The 18,862-nt window shown below is 45.4% G+C and overlaps 21 non-coding genes and 8 pseudogenes across 21 annotated transcripts; all 29 read right to left on the bottom strand.

Annotated features, from left to right (window-relative positions):
• Positions 1-91: 91 nt before the first annotated feature.
• Positions 92-208, bottom strand: LOC120930094. Its single transcript, XR_005747610.1, has one exon. It is a non-coding gene; the product is annotated as a U5 spliceosomal RNA (small nuclear RNA).
• An 893-nt stretch (positions 209-1,101) lies between these two features.
• LOC120930059 lies at positions 1,102-1,223 on the bottom strand (annotated as a pseudogene).
• A 379-nt stretch (positions 1,224-1,602) lies between these two features.
• On the bottom strand, positions 1,603-1,722 carry LOC120930084. The gene has a single exon (XR_005747600.1). It is a non-coding gene; the product is annotated as a U5 spliceosomal RNA (small nuclear RNA).
• Positions 1,723-2,237: 515 nt separating this feature from the next.
• LOC120930093 lies at positions 2,238-2,354 on the bottom strand. The gene has a single exon (XR_005747609.1). It is a non-coding gene; the product is annotated as a U5 spliceosomal RNA (small nuclear RNA).
• A 910-nt stretch (positions 2,355-3,264) lies between these two features.
• Positions 3,265-3,384, bottom strand: LOC120930090. The gene has a single exon (XR_005747606.1). It is a non-coding gene; the product is annotated as a U5 spliceosomal RNA (small nuclear RNA).
• A 515-nt stretch (positions 3,385-3,899) lies between these two features.
• Positions 3,900-4,016, bottom strand: LOC120930110. The gene has a single exon (XR_005747620.1). It is a non-coding gene; the product is annotated as a U5 spliceosomal RNA (small nuclear RNA).
• Positions 4,017-4,395: 379 nt separating this feature from the next.
• On the bottom strand, positions 4,396-4,515 carry LOC120930083. The gene has a single exon (XR_005747599.1). It is a non-coding gene; the product is annotated as a U5 spliceosomal RNA (small nuclear RNA).
• Positions 4,516-5,030: 515 nt separating this feature from the next.
• Positions 5,031-5,147, bottom strand: LOC120930092. Its single transcript, XR_005747608.1, has one exon. It is a non-coding gene; the product is annotated as a U5 spliceosomal RNA (small nuclear RNA).
• A 910-nt stretch (positions 5,148-6,057) lies between these two features.
• On the bottom strand, positions 6,058-6,177 carry LOC120930082. Its single transcript, XR_005747598.1, has one exon. It is a non-coding gene; the product is annotated as a U5 spliceosomal RNA (small nuclear RNA).
• Positions 6,178-6,687: 510 nt separating this feature from the next.
• Positions 6,688-6,809, bottom strand: LOC120930058 (annotated as a pseudogene).
• A 379-nt stretch (positions 6,810-7,188) lies between these two features.
• LOC120930071 lies at positions 7,189-7,308 on the bottom strand. The gene has a single exon (XR_005747590.1). It is a non-coding gene; the product is annotated as a U5 spliceosomal RNA (small nuclear RNA).
• Positions 7,309-7,834: 526 nt separating this feature from the next.
• LOC120930063 lies at positions 7,835-7,940 on the bottom strand (annotated as a pseudogene).
• Positions 7,941-8,457: 517 nt separating this feature from the next.
• LOC120930116 lies at positions 8,458-8,577 on the bottom strand. Its single transcript, XR_005747625.1, has one exon. It is a non-coding gene; the product is annotated as a U5 spliceosomal RNA (small nuclear RNA).
• A 510-nt stretch (positions 8,578-9,087) lies between these two features.
• Positions 9,088-9,209, bottom strand: LOC120930073 (annotated as a pseudogene).
• Positions 9,210-9,716: 507 nt separating this feature from the next.
• Positions 9,717-9,836, bottom strand: LOC120930115. Its single transcript, XR_005747624.1, has one exon. It is a non-coding gene; the product is annotated as a U5 spliceosomal RNA (small nuclear RNA).
• Positions 9,837-10,351: 515 nt separating this feature from the next.
• LOC120930067 lies at positions 10,352-10,468 on the bottom strand. The gene has a single exon (XR_005747586.1). It is a non-coding gene; the product is annotated as a U5 spliceosomal RNA (small nuclear RNA).
• A 379-nt stretch (positions 10,469-10,847) lies between these two features.
• On the bottom strand, positions 10,848-10,967 carry LOC120930081. Its single transcript, XR_005747597.1, has one exon. It is a non-coding gene; the product is annotated as a U5 spliceosomal RNA (small nuclear RNA).
• A 515-nt stretch (positions 10,968-11,482) lies between these two features.
• On the bottom strand, positions 11,483-11,599 carry LOC120930114. Its single transcript, XR_005747623.1, has one exon. It is a non-coding gene; the product is annotated as a U5 spliceosomal RNA (small nuclear RNA).
• Positions 11,600-12,509: 910 nt separating this feature from the next.
• Positions 12,510-12,629, bottom strand: LOC120930080. The gene has a single exon (XR_005747596.1). It is a non-coding gene; the product is annotated as a U5 spliceosomal RNA (small nuclear RNA).
• Positions 12,630-13,139: 510 nt separating this feature from the next.
• On the bottom strand, positions 13,140-13,261 carry LOC120930057 (annotated as a pseudogene).
• Positions 13,262-13,640: 379 nt separating this feature from the next.
• Positions 13,641-13,760, bottom strand: LOC120930089. The gene has a single exon (XR_005747605.1). It is a non-coding gene; the product is annotated as a U5 spliceosomal RNA (small nuclear RNA).
• Positions 13,761-14,275: 515 nt separating this feature from the next.
• LOC120930075 lies at positions 14,276-14,392 on the bottom strand. Its single transcript, XR_005747593.1, has one exon. It is a non-coding gene; the product is annotated as a U5 spliceosomal RNA (small nuclear RNA).
• A 920-nt stretch (positions 14,393-15,312) lies between these two features.
• Positions 15,313-15,429, bottom strand: LOC120930103. The gene has a single exon (XR_005747619.1). It is a non-coding gene; the product is annotated as a U5 spliceosomal RNA (small nuclear RNA).
• Positions 15,430-15,959: 530 nt separating this feature from the next.
• On the bottom strand, positions 15,960-16,066 carry LOC120930077 (annotated as a pseudogene).
• A 526-nt stretch (positions 16,067-16,592) lies between these two features.
• On the bottom strand, positions 16,593-16,698 carry LOC120930062 (annotated as a pseudogene).
• A 388-nt stretch (positions 16,699-17,086) lies between these two features.
• Positions 17,087-17,192, bottom strand: LOC120930061 (annotated as a pseudogene).
• A 241-nt stretch (positions 17,193-17,433) lies between these two features.
• LOC120930079 lies at positions 17,434-17,553 on the bottom strand. The gene has a single exon (XR_005747595.1). It is a non-coding gene; the product is annotated as a U5 spliceosomal RNA (small nuclear RNA).
• A 515-nt stretch (positions 17,554-18,068) lies between these two features.
• Positions 18,069-18,185, bottom strand: LOC120930088. Its single transcript, XR_005747604.1, has one exon. It is a non-coding gene; the product is annotated as a U5 spliceosomal RNA (small nuclear RNA).
• A 517-nt stretch (positions 18,186-18,702) lies between these two features.
• LOC120930078 lies at positions 18,703-18,822 on the bottom strand. Its single transcript, XR_005747594.1, has one exon. It is a non-coding gene; the product is annotated as a U5 spliceosomal RNA (small nuclear RNA).
• Between the last annotated feature and the right edge of the window lie 40 nt (positions 18,823-18,862).

Below are 18,862 nucleotides of genomic sequence, written 5' to 3'. Positions count from 1 at the left end.
AAATATATGCGTAGGTGGATCAAAACCATCAAATCGTTTTCTAGGCCGCATTTACCACCACCACCACCAACATTAAAGTCATCTGCGTGCCTTTCCAAATCAAAGGAACTCAAGCTATTTTTCAACAAGGAGACCCGGTTGTTCCTCCCTACAAAAATCTTTAGTAAAAGGCAAAAGATTTATTCATTCTAAAAAGAAACCACAGCATAACCCTGCAGAACACAGACACTGTTCAACTCATTGTGACTCCAAGACAGCATAATTTGCATGTCTGTGCATCTGCATGGGGGCAGGAATCAGCAGGCATGCGTAATAATCAGCTTCATCAAAACAATATAAGGCACACAGCCATGGAAATGGTGGCAAATATATGCATAGGTGGATCAAAACCATCAAATCATTTTCTAGGCCGCATTTACCACCACCACCAGCATTAAAGTCGTCTGTGTGCCTTTCCAAATCAAGGCATTTTTCAACAAAGAGGCAATATTTAAGTTTATTTTTCAACAAAGAGGCCCGGTTGTTCCTCCCCACAAAAATCTTTAGTAAAACGCAAACGATTTATTCATTCTAAAAAGAAACCAGAGCATAACCCAGGCAGAACACAGACACTGTTCAACTCATGGTGACTCCAAGACAGCCTAATTTGCATGTCTGTGCATCTGCATGGGGGCGGGAATCAGCAGGCACGCGTAACAATCGGCTTCATCAGAACAATATGAGACGCACGGCCCGGCATAACACAGATGCTGTTCAACTCATGGTGACTCCAAGACAGACTAATTTGCATGTCTGTGCATCTGCATGGGGGCGGGAATCAGCTGGCACGCGTAACAATCGGCTTCATCAGAACAATATGAGACGCACGGCCCGGCATAACACAGCTGCTGTACAATTCATGGTGACTCCAAGACACCCTAATTTACAGGTCTGTGCAGCTGCATGGGGGCAGGAATCAGCAGGCACGCGTAATAATCGGCTTCATCAAAACAATATAAGGCACGGAAATGGTGGCAAATATATGCGTAGGTGGATCAAAACTATCAAATCGTTTTCTAGGCCGCATTTACCACCACCACCACCAACATTAAAGTCATCTGCATGCCTTTCCAAATCAAAGGAACTCAAGCTATTTTTCAACAAGGAGGCCCGGTTGTTCCTCCCCACAAAAATCTTTAGTAAAAGGCAAAAGATTTATTCATTCTAAAAAGAAACCAGAGCATAACCCTGCAGAACACAGACACTGTTCAACTCATGGTGACTCCAAGACAGCCTAATTTGCATGTCTGTGCATCTGCATGGGGGCGGGAATCAGCAGGCACGCGTAACAATCGGCTTCATCAGAACAATATGAGACGCACGGGCCGGCATAACACAGATGCTGTTCAACTCATGGTGACTCCAAGACACCCTAATTTACATGTCTGTGCAGCTGCATGGGGGCAGGAATCAGGAGGCATGCGTAATAATCGGCTTCATCAAAACAATATAAGGCACGCAGCCATGGAAATGGTGGCAAATATTTGCATAGGTGGATCAAAACCATCAAATCATTTTCTAGGCCGCATTTACCACCACCACCAGCATTAAAGTCGTCTGTGTGCCTTTCCAAATCAAATAAACTCAAGGTATTTTTCAACAAAGAGGCCCGATTGCTCCTCCCCACAAAAATCTTTAGTAAAAGGCAAAAGATTTATTCATTCTAAAAAGAAACCAGAGCATAACCCTGCAGAACACAGACACTGTTCAACTCATGGTGACTCCAAGACAGCCTAATTTGCATGTCTGTGCATCTGCATGGGGGCGGGAATCAGCAGGCACGCGTAACAATCGGCTTCATCAGAACAATATGAGACGCACGGCCCGGCATAACACAGATGCTGTTCAACTCATGGTGACTCCAAGACAGACTAATTTGCATGTCTGTGCATCTGCATGGGGGCGGGAATCAGCTGGCACGCGTAACAATCAGCTTCATCAGAACAATATGAGACGCACGGGCCGGCATAACACAGATGCTGTACAACTCATGGTGACTCCAAGACACCCTAATTTACAGGTCTGTGCAGCTGCATGGGGGCAGGAATCAGCAGGCACGCGTAATAATTGGCTTCATCAAAACAATATAAGGCACGGAAATGGTGGCAAATATATGCGTAGGTGGATCAAAACCATCAAATCGTTTTCTAGGCCGCATTTACCACCACCACCACCAACATTAAAGTCATCTGCGTGCCTTTCCAAATCAAAGGAACTCAAGCTATTTTTCAACAAGGAGACCCGGTTGTTCCTCCCTACAAAAATCTTTAGTAAAAGGCAAAAGATTTATTCATTCTAAAAAGAAACCACAGCATAACCCTGCAGAACACAGACACTGTTCAACTCATTGTGACTCCAAGACAGCATAATTTGCATGTCTGTGCATCTGCATGGGGGCAGGAATCAGCAGGCATGCGTAATAATCAGCTTCATCAAAACAATATAAGGCACACAGCCATGGAAATGGTGGCAAATATATGCATAGGTGGATCAAAACCATCAAATCATTTTCTAGGCCGCATTTACCACCACCACCAGCATTAAAGTCGTCTGTGTGCCTTTCCAAATCAAATAAACTCAAGGCATTTTTCAACAAAGAGGCAATATTTAAGTTTATTTTTCAACAAAGAGGCCCGGTTGTTCCTCCCCACAAAAATCTTTAGTAAAACGCAAACGATTTATTCATTCTAAAAAGAAACCAGAGCATAACCCAGGCAGAACACAGACACTGTTCAACTCATGGTGACTCCAAGACAGCCTAATTTGCATGTCTGTGCATCTGCATGGGGGCGGGAATCAGCAGGCACGCGTAACAATCGGCTTCATCAGAACAATATGAGACGCACGGCCCGGCATAACACAGATGCTGTTCAACTCATGGTGACTCCAAGACAGCCTAATTTGCATGTCTGTGCATCTGCATGGGGGCGGGAATCAGCTGGCACGCATAACAATCGGCTTCATCAGAACAATATGAGACGCACGGGCCGGCATAACACAGATGCTGTACAACTCATGGTGACTCCAAGACACCCTAATTTACATGTCTGTGCAGCTGCATGGGGGCAGGAATCAGCAGGCATGCGTAATAATCGGCTTCATCAAAACAATATAAGGCACACAGCCATGGAAATGGTGGCAAATATATACATAGGTGGATCAAAACCATCAAATCATTTTCTAGGCCGCATTTACCACCACCACCAGCATTAAAGTCGTCTGTGTGCCTTTCCAAATCAAATAAACTCAAGGTATTTTTCAACAAAGAGGCCCGGTTGCTCCTCCCCACAAAAATCTTTAGTAAAAGGCAAAAGATTTATTCATTCTAAAAAGAAACCAGAGCATAACCCTGCAGAACACAGACACTGTTCAACTCATAGTGACTCCAAGACAGCCTAATTTGCATGTCTGTGCATCTGCATGGGGGCGGGAATCAGCAGGCACGCGTAACAATCGGCTTCATCAGAACAATATGAGACGCACGGCCCGGCATAACACAGATGCTGTTCAACTCATGGTGACTCCAAGACAGCCTAATTTGCATGTCTGTGCATCTGCATGGGGGCGGGAATCAGCTGGCATGCGTAACAATCGGCTTCATCAGAACAATATGAGACGCACTGCCCGGCATAACACAGCTGCTGTACAATTCATGGTGACTCCAAGACACCCTAATTTACAGGTCTGTGCAGCTGCATGGGGGCAGGAATCAGCAGGCACGCGTAATAATCGGCTTCATCAAAACAATATAAGGCACGGAAATGGTGGCAAATATATGCGTAGGTGGATCAAAACCATCAAATCGTTTTCTAGGCCGCATTTACCACCACCACCACCAACATTAAAGTCATCTGCGTGCCTTTCCAAATCAAAGGAACTCAAGCTATTTTTCAACAAGGAGGCCCGGTTGTTCCTCCCCACAAAATTCTTTAGTAAAAGGCAAAAGATTTATTCATTCTAAAAAGAAACCAGAGCATAACCCTGCAGAACACAGACACTGTTCAACTCATGGTGACTCCAAGACAGCCTAATTTGCATGTCTGTGCATCTGCATGGGGGCAGGAATCAGCAGGCACGCGTAACAATCGGCTTCATCAGAACAATATGAGACGCACGGGCCGGCATAACACAGATGCTGTTCAACTCATGGTGACTCCAAGACACCCTAATTTACATGTCTGTGCAGCTGCATGGGGGCAGGAATCAGGAGGCATGCGTAATAATCGGCTTCATCAAAACAATATAAGGCACGCAGCCATGGAAATGGTGGCAAATATTTGCATAGGTGGATCAAAACCATCAAATCATTTTCTAGGCCGCATTTACCACCACCACCAGCATTAAAGTCGTCTGTGTGCCTTTCCAAATCAAATAAACTCAAGGTATTTTTCAACAAAGAGGCCCGATTGCTCCTCCCCACAAAAATCTTTAGTAAAAGGCAAAAGATTTATTCATTCTAAAAAGAAACCAGAGCATAACCCTGCAGAACACAGACACTGTTCAACTCATGGTGACTCCAAGACAGCCTAATTTGCATGTCTGTGCATCTGCATGGGGGCGGGAATCAGCAGGCACGCGTAACAATCGGCTTCATCAGAACAATATGAGACGCACGGCCCGGCATAACACAGATGCTGTTCAACTCATGGTGACTCCAAGACAGACTAATTTGCATGTCTGTGCATCTGCATGGGGGCGGGAATCAGCTGGCACGCGTAACAATCAGCTTCATCAGAACAATATGAGACGCACGGCCCGGCATAACACAGATGCTGTACAATTCATGGTGACTCCAAGACACCCTAATTTACAGGTCTGTGCAGCTGCATGGGGGCAGGAATCAGCAGGCACGCGTAATAATTGGCTTCATCAAAACAATATAAGGCACGGAAATGGTGGCAAATATATGCGTAGGTGGATCAAAACCATCAAATCGTTTTCTAGGCCGCATTTACCACCACCACCACCAACATTAAAGTCATCTGCGTGCCTTTCCAAATCAAAGGAACTCAAGCTATTTTTCAACAAGGAGACCCGGTTGTTCCTCCCTACAAAAATCTTTAGTAAAAGGCAAAAGATTTATTCATTCTAAAAAGAAACCACAGCATAACCCTGCAGAACACAGACACTGTTCAACTCATTGTGACTCCAAGACAGCATAATTTGCATGTCTGTGCATCTGCATGGGGGCAGGAATCAGCAGGCATGCGTAATAATCAGCTTCATCAAAACAATATAAGGCACACAGCCATGGAAATGGTGGCAAATATATGCATAGGTGGATCAAAACCATCAAATCATTTTCTAGGCCGCATTTACCACCACCACCAGCATTAAAGTCGTCTGTGTGCCTTTCCAAATCAAATAAACTCAAGGCATTTTTCAACAAAGAGGCAATATTTAAGTTTATTTTTCAACAAAGAGGCCCGGTTGTTCCTCCCCACAAAAATCTTTAGTAAAACGCAAACGATTTATTCATTCTAAAAAGAAACCAGAGCATAACCCAGGCAGAACACAGACACTGTTCAACTCATGGTGACTCCAAGACAGCCTAATTTGCATGTCTGTGCATCTGCATGGGGGCGGGAATCAGCAGGCACGCGTAACAATCGGCTTCATCAGTACAATATGAGACGCACGGCCCGGCATAACACAGATGCTGTTCAACTCATGGTGACTCCAAGACAGCCTAATTTGCATGTCTGTGCATCTGCATGGGGGCGGGAATCAGCTGGCACGCATAACAATCGGCTTTATCAGAACAATATGAGACGCACGGGCCGGCATAACACAGATGCTGTACAACTCATGGTGACTCCAAGACACCCTAATTTACATGTCTGTGCAGCTGCATGGGGGCAGGAATCAGCAGGCATGCGTAATAATCGGCTTCATCAAAACAATATAAGGCACACAGCCATGGAAATGGTGGCAAATATATGCATAGGTGGATCAAAACCATCAAATCATTTTCTAGGCCGCATTTACCACCACCACCAGCATTAAAGTCGTCTGTGTGCCTTTCCAAATCAAATAAACTCAAGGTATTTTTCAACAAAGAGGCCCGATTGCTCCTCCCCACAAAAATCTTTAGTAAAAGGCAAAAGATTTATTCATTCTAAAAAGAAACCAGAGCATAACCCTGCAGAACACAGACACTGTTCAACTCATGGTGACTCCAAGACAGCCTAATTTGCATGTCTGTGCATCTGCATGGGGGCGGGAATCAGCAGGCACGCGTAACAATCGGCTTCATCAGAACAATATGAGACGCACGGCCCGGCATAACACAGATGCTGTTCAACTCATGGTGACTCCAAGACAGACTAATTTGCATGTCTGTGCATCTGCATGGGGGCGGGAATCAGCTGGCACGCGTAACAATCGGCTTCATCAGAACAATATGAGACGCACGGCCCGGCATAACACAGCTGCTGTACAATTCATGGTGACTCCAAGACACCCTAATTTACAGGTCTGTGCAGCTGCATGGGGGCAGGAATCAGCAGGCACGCGTAATAATCGGCTTCATCAAAACAATATAAGGCATGGAAATGGTGGCAAATATATGCGTAGGTGGATCAAAACTATCAAATCGTTTTCTAGGCCGCATTTACCACCACCACCACCAACATTAAAGTCATCTGCATGCCTTTCCAAATCAAAGGAACTCAAGCTATTTTTCAACAAGGAGGCCCGGTTGTTCCTCCCCACAAAAATCTTTAGTAAAAGGCAAAAGATTTATTCATTCTAAGAAGAAACCAGAGCATAACCCTGCAGAACACAGACACTGTTCAACTCATGGTGACTCCAAGACAGCCTAATTTGCATGTCTGTGCATCTGCATGGGGGCAGGAATCAGCAGGCACGCGTAACAATCGGCTTCATCAGAACAATATGAGACGCACGGCCCGGCATAACACAGATGCTGTTCAACTCATGGTGACTCCAAGACACCCTAATTTACATGTCTGTGCAGCTGCATGGGGGCAGGAATCAGGAGGCATGCGTAATAATCGGCTTCATCAAAACAATATAAGGCACGCAGCCATGGAAATGGTAGAAAATATTTGCATAGGTGGATCAAAACCATCAAATCATTTTCTAGGCCGCATTTACCACCACCACCAGCATTAAAGTCGTCTGTGTGCCTTTCCAAATCAAATAAACTCAAGGTATTTTTCAACAAAGAGGCCCGGTTGTTCCTCCCCACAAAAATCTTTAGTAAAAGGCAAAAGATTTATTCATTCTAAAAAGAAACCAGAGCATAACCCTGCAGAACACAGACACTGTTCAACTCATGGTGACTCCAAGACAGCCTAATTTGCATGTCTGTGCATCTGCATGGGGGCGGGAATCAGCAGGCACGCGTAACAATCGGCTTCATCAGAACAATATGAGACGCACGGCCCGGCATAACACAGATGCTGTTCAACTCATGGTGACTCCAAGACAGCCTAATTTGCATGTCTGTGCATCTGCATGGGGGCGGGAATCAGCTGGCACGCGTAACAATCAGCTTCATCAGAACAATATGAGACGCACGGCCCGGCATAACACAGATGCTGTACAATTCATGGTGACTCCAAGACACCCTAATTTACAGGTCTGTGCAGCTGCATGGGGGCAGGAATCAGCAGGCACGCATAATAATCGGCTTCATCAAAACAATATAAGGCACGGAAATGGTGGCAAATATATGCGTAGGTGGATCAAAACCATCAAATCGTTTTCTAGGCCGCATTTACCACCACCACCACCAACATTAAAATCATCTGCGTGCCTTTCCAAATCAAAGTAACTCAAGCTATTTTTCAACAAGGAGGCCCGGTTGTTCCTCCCCACAAAAATCTTTAGTAAAAGGCAAAAGATTTATTCATTCTAAAAAGAAACCAGAGCATAACCCTGCAGAACACAGACACTGTTCAACTCATGGTGACTCCAAGACAGCCTAATTTGCATGTCTGTGCATCTGCATGGGGGCGGGAATCAGCAGGCACGCGTAACAACCGGCTTCATCAGAACAATATGAGACGCACGTTCCGGCATAACACAGATGCTGTTCAACTCATGGTGACTCCAAGACAGCCTAATTTGCATGTCTGTGCATCTGCATGGGGGCGGGAATCAGCTGGCACGCGTAACAATCGGCTTCATCAGAACAATATGAGACGCACGGGCCGGCATAACACAGATGCTGTACAATTCATGGTGACTCCAAGACACCCTAATTTACATGTCTGTGCAGCTGCATGGGGGCAGGAATCAGCAGGCATGCGTAATAATCGGCTTCATCAAAACAATATAAGGCACACAGCCATGGAAATGGTGGCAAATATATGCGTAGGTGGATCAAAACCATCAAATCATTTTCTAGGCCGCATTTACCACCACCACCAGCATTAAAGTCGTCTGTGTGCCTTTCCAAATCAAATAAACTCAAGGTATTTTTCAACAAAGAGGCCCGATTGCTCCTCCCCAGAAAAATCTTTAGTAAAAGGCAAAAGATTTATTCATTCTAAAAAGAAACCAGAGCATAACCCTGCAGAACACAGACACTGTTCAACTCATAGTGACTCCAAGACAGCCTAATTTGCATGTCTGTGCATCTGCATGGGGGCGGGAATCAGCAGGCACGCGTAACAATCGGCTTCATCAGAAGAATATGAGACGCACGGCCCGGCATAACACAGATGCTGTTCAACTCATGGTGACTCCAAGACAGCCTAATTTGCATGTCTGTGCATCTGCATGGGGGCGGGAATCAGCTGGCACGCGTAACAATCGGCTTCATCAGAACAATATGAGACGCACGGCCCGGCATAACACAGCTGCTGTACAATTCATGGTGACTCCAAGACACCCTAATTTACAGGTCTGTGCAGCTGCATGGGGGCAGGAATCAGCAGGCACGCGTAATAATCGGCTTCATCAAAACAATATAAGGCACGGAAATGGTGGCAAATATATGCGTAGGTGGATCAAAACTATCAAATCGTTTTCTAGGCCGCATTTACCACCACCACCACCACCATTAAAGTCATCTGCATGCCTTTCCAAATCAAAGGAACTCAAGCTATTTTTCAACAAGGAGGCCCGGTTGTTCCTCCCCACAAAAATCTTTAGTAAAAGGCAAAAGATTTATTCATTCTAAAAAGAAACCAGAGCAGAACACAGACACTGTTCAACTCATGGTGACTCCAAGACAGCCTAATTTGCATGTCTGTGCATCTGCATGGGGGCGGGAATCAGCAGGCACGCGTAACAATCGGCTTCATCAGAACAATATGAGACGCACGGCCCGGCATAACACAGATGCTGTTCAACTCATGGTGACTCCAAGACAGCCTAATTTGCATGTCTGTGCATCTGCATGGGGGCGGGAATCAGCTGGCACGTGTAACAATTGGCTTCATCAGAACAATATGAGACGCACGGGCCGGCATAACACAGATGCTGTACAACTCATGGTGACTCCAAGACACCCTAATTTACATGTCTGTGCAGCTGCATGGGGGCAGGAATCAGCAGGCATGCGTAATAATCGGCTTCATCAAAACAATATAAGGCACACAGCCATGGAAATGGTGGCAAATATATGCGTAGGTGGATCAAAATCATCAAATCATTTTCTAGGCCGCATTTACCACCACCACCAGCATTAAAGTCGTCTGTGTGCCTTTCCAAATCAAATAAACTCAAGGTATTTTTCAACAAAGAGGCCCGATTGCTCCTCCCCAGAAAAATCTTTAGTAAAAGGCAAAAGATTTATTCATTCTAAAAAGAAACCAGAGCATAACCCTGCAGAACACAGACACTGTTCAACTCATAGTGACTCCAAGACAGCCTAATTTGCATGTCTGTGCATCTGCATGGGGGCGGGAATCAGCAGGCACGCGTAACAATCGGCTTCATCAAAACAATATGAGACGCACGGCCCGGCATAACACAGATGCTGTTCAACTCATGGTGACTCCAAGACAGCCTAATTTGCATGTCTGTGCATCTGCATGGGGGCGGGAATCAGCTGGCACGCGTAACAATCGGCTTCATCAGAACAATATGAGACGCACGGCCCGGCATAACACAGCTGCTGTACAATTCATGGTGACTCCAAGACACCCTAATTTACAGGTCTGTGCAGCTGCATGGGGGCAGGAATCAGCAGGCACGCGTAATAATCGGCTTCATCAAAACAATATAAGGCACGGAAATGGTGGCAAATATATGCGTAGGTGGATCAAAACTATCAAATCGTTTTCTAGGCCGCATTTACCACCACCACCACCAACATTAAAGTCATCTGCGTGCCTTTCCAAATCAAAGGAACTCAAGCTATTTTTCAACAAGGAGGCCCGGTTGTTCCTCCCCACAAAAATCTTTAGTAAAAGGCAAAAGATTTATTCATTCTAAAAAGAAACCAGAGCATAAACAGGCAGAACACAGACACTGTTCAACTCATGGTGACTCCAAGACAGCCTAATTTGCATGTCTGTGCATCTGCATGGGGGCAGGAATCAGCAGGCACGCGTAACAATCGGCTTCATCAGAACAATATGAGACGCACGGGCCGGCATAACACAGATGCTGTTCAACTCATGGTGACTCCAAGACACCCTAATTTACATGTCTGTGCAGCTGCATGGGGGCAGGAATCAGGAGGCATGCGTAATAATCGGCTTCATCAAAACAATATAAGGCACGCAGCCATGGAAATGGTGGCAAATATTTGCATAGGTGGATCAAAACCATCAAATCATTTTCTAGGCCGCATTTACCACCACCACCAGCATTAAAGTCGTCTGTGTGCCTTTCCAAATCAAATAAACTCAAGGTATTTTTCAACAAAGAGGCCCGATTGCTCCTCCCCACAAAAATCTTTAGTAAAAGGCAAAAGATTTATTCATTCTAAAAAGAAACCAGAGCATAACCCTGCAGAACACAGACACTGTTCAACTCATGGTGACTCCAAGACAGCCTAATTTGCATGTCTGTGCATCTGCATGGGGGCGGGAATCAGCAGGCACGCGTAACAATCGGCTTCATCAGAACAATATGAGACGCACGGCCCGGCATAACACAGATGCTGTTCAACTCATGGTGACTCCAAGACAGACTAATTTGCATGTCTGTGCATCTGCATGGGGGCGGGAATCAGCTGGCACGCGTAACAATCGGCTTCATCAGAACAATATGAGACGCACGGCCCGGCATAACACAGATGCTGTACAATTCATGGTGACTCCAAGACACCCTAATTTACAGGTCTGTGCAGCTGCATGGGGGCAGGAATCAGCAGGCACGCGTAATAATTGGCTTCATCAAAACAATATAAGGCACGGAAATGGTGGCAAATATATGCGTAGGTGGATCAAAACCATCAAATCGTTTTCTAGGCCGCATTTACCACCACCACCACCAACATTAAAGTCATCTGCGTGCCTTTCCAAATCAAAGGAACTCAAGCTATTTTTCAACAAGGAGACCCGGTTGTTCCTCCCCACAAAAATCTTTAGTAAAAGGCAAAAGATTAATTCATTCTAAAAAGAAACCACAGCATAACCCTGCAGAACACAGACACTGTTCAACTCATTGTGACTCCAAGACAGCATAATTTGCATGTCTGTGCATCTGCATGGGGGCAGGAATCAGCAGGCATGCGTAATAATCAGCTTCATCAAAACAATATAAGGCACACAGCCATGGAAATGGTGGCAAATATATGCATAGGTGGATCAAAACCATCAAATCATTTTCTAGGCCGCATTTACCACCACCACCAGCATTAAAGTCGTCTGTGTGCCTTTCCAAATCAAATAAACTCAAGGCATTTTTCAACAAAGAGGCAATATTTAAGTTTATTTTTCAACAAAGAGGCCCGGTTGTTCCTCCCCACAAAAATCTTTAGTAAAACGCAAACGATTTATTCATTCTAAAAAGAAACCAGAGCATAACCCAGGCAGAACACAGACACTGTTCAACTCATGGTGACTCCAAGACAGCCTAATTTGCATGTCTGTGCATCTGCATGGGGGCGGGAATCAGCAGGCACGCGTAACAATCGGCTTCATCAGAACAATATGAGACGCACGGCCCGGCATAACACAGATGCTGTTCAACTCATGGTGACTCCAAGACAGCCTAATTTGCATGTCTGTGCATCTGCATGGGGGCAGGAATCAGCTGGCACGCGTAACAATCGGCTTCATCAGAACAATATGAGACGCACGGGCCGGCATAACACAGATGCTGTACAACTCATGGTGACTCCAAGACACCCTAATTTACATGTCTGTGCAGCTGCATGGGGGCAGGAATCAGCAGGCATGCGTAATAATCGGCTTCATCAAAACAATATAAGGCACACAGCCATGGAAATGGTGGCAAATATATGCGTAGGTGGATCAAAACCATCAAATCATTTTCTAGGCCGCATTTACCACCACCACCAGCATTAAAGTCGTCTGTGTGCCTTTCCAAATCAAATAAACTCAAGGTATTTTTCAACAAAGAGGCCCGATTGCTCCTCCCCACAAAAATCTTTAGTAAAAGGCAAAAGATTTATTCATTCTAAAAAGAAACCAGAGCATAACCCTGCAGAACACAGACACTGTTCAACTCATAGTGACTCCAAGACAGCCTAATTTGCATGTCTGTGCATCTGCATGGGGGCGGGAATCAGCAGGCACGCGTAACAATCGGCTTCATCAGAACAATATGAGACGCACGGCCCGGCATAACACAGATGCTGTTCAACTCATGGTGACTCCAAGACAGACTAATTTGCATGTCTGTGCATCTGCATGGGGGCGGGAATCAGCTGGCACGCGTAACAATCGGCTTCATCAGAACAATATGAGACGCACGGCCCGGCATAACACAGCTGCTGTACAATTCATGGTGACTCCAAGACACCCTAATTTACAGGTCTGTGCAGCTGCATGGGGGCAGGAATCAGCAGGCACGCGTAATAATCGGCTTCATCAAAACAATATAAGGCACGGAAATGGTGGCAAATATATGCGTAGGTGGATCAAAACTATCAAATCGTTTTCTAGGCCGCATTTACCACCACCACCACCAACATTAAAGTCATCTGCATGCCTTTCCAAATCAAAGGAACTCAAGATATTTTTCAACAAGGAGGCCCGGTTGTTCCTCCCCACAAAAATCTTTAGTAAAAGGCAAAAGATTTATTCATTCTAAGAAGAAACCAGAGCATAACCCTGCAGAACACAGACACTGTTCAACTCATGGTGACTCCAAGACAGCCTAATTTGCATGTCTGTGCATCTGCATGGGGGCAGGAATCAGCAGGCACGCGTAACAATCGGCTTCATCAGAACAATATGAGACGCACGGCCCGGCATAACACAGATGCTGTTCAACTCATGGTGACTCCAAGACACCCTAATTTACATGTCTGTGCAGCTGCATGGGGGCAGGAATCAGGAGGCATGCGTAATAATCGGCTTCATCAAAACAATATAAGGCACGCAGCCATGGAAATGGTGGCAAATATTTGCATAGGTGGATCAAAACCATCAAATCATTTTCTAGGCCGCATTTACCACCACCACCAGCATTAAAGTCGTCTGTGTGCCTTTCCAAATCAAATAAACTCAAGGTATTTTTCAACAAAGAGGCCCGGTTGCTCCTCCCCACAAAAATCTTTAGTAAAAGGCAAAAGATTTATTCATTCTAAAAAGAAACCAGAGCATAACCCTGCAGAACACAGACACTGTTCAACTCATGGTGACTCCAAGACAGCCTAATTTGCATGTCTGTGCATCTGCATGGGGACGGGAATCAGCAGGCACGCGTAACAATCGGCTTCATCAGAACAATATGAGACGCACGGCCCGGCATAACACAGATGCTGTTCAACTCATGGTGACTCCAAGACAGACTAATTTGCATGTCTGTGCATCTGCATGGGGGCGGGAATCAGCTGGCACGCGTAACAATCAGCTTCATCAGAACAATATGAGACGCACGGCCCGGCATAACACAGATGCTGTACAATTCATGGTGACTCCAAGACACCCTAATTTACAGGTCTGTGCAGCTGCATGGGGGCAGGAATCAGCAGGCACGCGTAATAATCGGCTTCATCAAAACAATATAAGGCACGGAAATGGTGGCAAATATATGCGTAGGTGGATCAAAACCATCAAATCGTTTTCTAGGCCGCATTTACCACCACCACCACCAACATTAAAGTCATCTGCGTGCCTTTCCAAATCAAAGGAACTCAAGCTATTTTTCAACAAGGAGACCCGGTTGTTCCTCCCCACAAAAATCTTTAGTAAAAGGCAAAAGATTTATTCATTCTAAAAAGAAACCAGAGCATAACCCTGCAGAACACAGACACTGTTCAACTCATTGTGACTCCAAGACAGCATAATTTGCATGTCTGTGCATCTGCATGGGGGCAGGAATCAGCAGGCATGCGTAATAATCGGCTTCATCAAAACAATATAAGGCACACAGCCATGGAAATGGTGGCAAATATATGCATAGGTGGATCAAAACCATCAAATCATTTTCTAGGCCGCATTTACCACCACCACCAGCATTAAAGTCGTCTGTGTGCCTTTCCAAATCAAATAAACTCAAGGCATTTTTCAACAAAGAGGCAATATTTAAGTTTATTTTTCAACAAAGAGGCCCGGTTGTTCCTCCCCACAAAAATCTTTAGTAAAACGCAAACGATTTATTCATTCTAAAAAGAAACCAGAGCATAACCCAGGCAGAACACAGACACTGTTCAACTCATGGTGACTCCAAGACAGCCTAATTTGCATGTCTGTGCATCTGCATGGGGGCGGGAATCAGCAGGCACGCGTAACAATCGGCTTCATCAGAACAATATGAGACGCACGGCCCGGCATAACACAGATGCTGTTCAACTCATGGTGACTCCAAGACAGACTAATTTGCATGTCTGTGCATCTGCATGGGGGCGGGAATCAGCTGGCACGCGTAACAATCAGCTTCATCAGAACAATATGAGACGCACGGCCCGGCATAACACAGATGCTGTACAATTCATGGTGACTCCAAGACACCCTAATTTACAGGTCTGTGCAGCTGCATGGGGGCAGGAATCAGCAGGCACGCGTAATAATCGGCTTCATCAAAACAATATAAGGCACGGAAATGGTGGCAAATATATGCGTAGGTGGATCAAAACCATCAAATCGTTTTCCAGGCCGCATTTACCACCACCACCACCACCACCACCACCAACATTAAAGTCATCTGCGTGCCTTTCCAAATCAAAGGAACTCAAGCTATTTTTCAACAAGGAGGCCCGGTTGTTCCTCCCCACAAAAATCTTTAATAAAAGGCAAAAGATTTATTCATTCTAAAAAGAAACCAGAGCATAACCCGGCAGAACACAGACACTGTTCAACTCATGGTGACTCCAAGACAGCCTAATTTGCATGTCTGTGCATCTGTATGGGGGCGGGAATCAGAAGGCACGCGTAACAATCGGCTTCATCAGAACAATATGAGACGCACGGCCCGGCATAAAACAGATGCTGTTCAACTCATGGTGACTCCAAGACAGCCTAATTTGCATGTCTGTGCATCTGCATGGGGGCGGGAATCAGCTGGCACGTGTAACAATCGGCTTCATCAGAACAATATGAGACGCACGGGCCGGCATAACACAGATGCTGTACAACTCATGGTGACTCCAAGACACCCTAATTTACATGTCTGTGCAGCTGCATGGGGGCAGGAATCAGCAGGCATGCGTAATAATCGGCTTCATCAAAACAATATCAGGCACGCAGTCATGGAAATGGTGGCAAATATATGCATAGGTGGATCAAAACCATCAAATCATTTTCTAGGCCGCATTTACCACCACCACCAGCATTAAAGTCGTCTGTGTGCCTTTCCAAATCAAATAAACTCAAGCTATTTTTCAACAAAGAGGCCCGGTTGCTCCTCCCCACAAAAATCTTTAGTAAAAGGCAAAAGATTTATTCATTCTAAAAAGAAACCAGAGCATAAACCTGCAGAACACAGACACTGTTCAACTCATGGTGACTCCAAGACAGCCTAATTTGCATGTCTGTGCATCTGCATGGGGGCGGGAATCAGCAGGCACGCGTAACAATCGGCTTCATCAGAACAATATGAGACGCACGGCCCGGCTTAACACAGATGCTGTTCAACTCATGGTGACTCCAAGACAGACTAATTTGCATGTCTGTGCATCTGCATGGGGGCAGGAATCAGCTGGCACGCGTAACAATCGGCTTCATCAGAAAAATATGAGACGCACGGCCCGGCATAACACAGATGCTGTACAATTCATGGTGACTCCAAGACACCCTAATTTACAGGTCTGTGCAGCTGCATGGGGGCAGGAATCAGCAGGCACGCATAATAATCGGCTTCATCAAAACAATATAAGGCACGGAAATGGTGGCAAATATATGCGTAGGTGGATCAAAACCATCAAATCGTATTCTAGGCCACATTTACCACCACCACCACCAACATTAAAGTCATCTACGTGCCTTTCCAAATCAAAGTAACTCAAGCTATTTTTCAACAAGGAGGCCCGGTTGTTCCTCCCCACAAAAATCTTTAGTAAAAGGCAAAAGATTTATTCATTCTAAAAAGAAACCAGAGCATAACCCGGCAGAACACAGACACTGTTCAACTCATGGTGACTCCAAGACAGCCTAATTTGCATGTCTGTGCATCTGTATGGGGGCGGGAATCAGAAGGCACGCGTAACAATCGGCTTCATCAGAACAATATGAGACGCACGGCCCGGCATAAAACAGATGCTGTTCAACTCATGGTGACTCCAAGACACCCTAATTTACAGGTCTGTGCAGCTGCATGGGGGCAGGAATCAGCAGGCACGCATAATAATCGGCTTCATTAAAACAATATAAGGCACGGAAATGGTGGCAAATATATGCGTAGGTGGATCAAAACCATCAAATCGTTTTCTAGGCCGCATTTACCACCACCACCACCAACATTAAAGTCATCTGCGTGCCTTTCCAAATCAAAGTAACTCAAGCTATTTTTCAACAAGGAGGCCCGGTTGTTCCTCCCCACAAAAATCTTTAGTAAAAGGCAAAAGATTTATTCATTCTAAAAAGAAACCAGAGCATAACCCTGCAGAACACAGACACTGTTCAACTCATGGTGACTCCAAGACAGCCTAATTTGCATGTCTGTGCATCTGCATGGGGGCAGGAATCAGCAGGCGTGCGTAATAATCGGCTTCATCAAAACAATATAAGGCACACAGCCATGGAAATGGTGGCAAATATATGCGTAGGTGGATCAAAACCATCAAATCATTTTCTAGGCCGCATTTACCACCACCACCAGCATTAAAGTCGTCCGTGTGCCTTTCCAAATCAAATAAACTCAAGGTATTTTTCAACAAAGAGGCCCGATTGCTCCTCCCCACAAAAATCTTTAGTAAAAGGCAAAAGATTTATTCATTCTAAAAAGAAACCAGAGCATAACCCTGCAGAACACAGACACTGTTCAACTCATAGTGACTCCAAGACAGCCTAATTTGCATGTCTGTGCATCTGCATGGGGGCGGGAATCAGCAGGCACGCGTAACAATCGGCTTCATCAGAACAATATGAGACGCACGGCCCGGCATAACACAGATGCTGTTCAACTCTTGGTGACTCCAAGACAGACTAATTTGCATGTCTGTGCATCTGCATGGGGGCAGGAATCAGCTGGCACGCGTAACAATCGGCTTCATCAGAAAAATATGAGACGCACGGCCCGGCATAACACAGATGCTGTACAATTCATGTTGACTCCAAGACACCCTAATTTACAGGTCTGTGCAGCTGCATGGGGGCAGGAATCAGCAGGCACGCATAATAATCGGCTTCATCAAAACAATATAAGGCACGGAAATGGTGGCAAATATATGCGTAGGTGGATCAAAACCATCAAATCGTTTTCTAGGCCGCATTTACCACCACCACCACCAACATTAAAGTCATCTGCGTGCCTTTCCAAATCAAAGTAAGTCAAGCTATTTTTCAACAAGGAGGCCCGGTTGTTCCTCCCCACAAAAATCTTTAGTAAAAGGCAAAAGATTTATTCATTCTAAAAAGAAACCAGAGCATAACCCTGCAGAACACAGACACTGTTCAACTCATGGTGACTCCAAGACAGCCTAATTTGCATGTCTGTGCATCTGCATGGGGGCGGGAATCAGCAGGCACGCGTAACAATCGGCTTCATCAGAACAATATGAGACGCACGGCCCGGCATAACACAGATGCTGTTCAACTCATGGTGACTCCAAGACAGCCTAATTTGCATGTCTGTGCATCTGCATGGGGGCGGGAATCAGCTGGCACGCTTAACAATCGGCTTCATCAGAACAATATTCGACGCACGGGCCGGCATAACACAGATGCTGTACAACTCATGGTGACTCCAAGACACCCTAATTTACATGTCTGTGCGGCTGCATGGGGGCAGGAATCAGCAGGCATGCGTAATAATCGGCTTCATCAAAACAATATAAGGCACACAGCCATGGAAATGGTGGCAAATATATGCGTAGGTGGATCAAAACCATCAAATCATTTTCTAGGCCGCATTTACCACCACCACCAGCATTAAAGTCGTCTGTGTGCCTTTCCAAATCAAATAAACTCAAGGTATTTTTCAACAAAGAGGCCCGATTGCTCCTCCCCACAAAAATCTTTAGTAAAAGGCAAAAGATTTATTCATTCTAAAAAGAAACCAGAGCATAACCCCGCAGAACACAGACACTGTTCAACTCATAGTGACT

This window comes from Rana temporaria, chromosome 2 (genome assembly GCF_905171775.1).
Source record: "Rana temporaria chromosome 2, aRanTem1.1, whole genome shotgun sequence".
NCBI classification, from domain to species: Eukaryota; Metazoa; Chordata; class Amphibia; order Anura; family Ranidae; genus Rana; species Rana temporaria.
The sequence above is the reverse complement of the archived record's forward strand: the minus strand, read 5'-3'. Positions and strand labels throughout refer to the sequence as shown.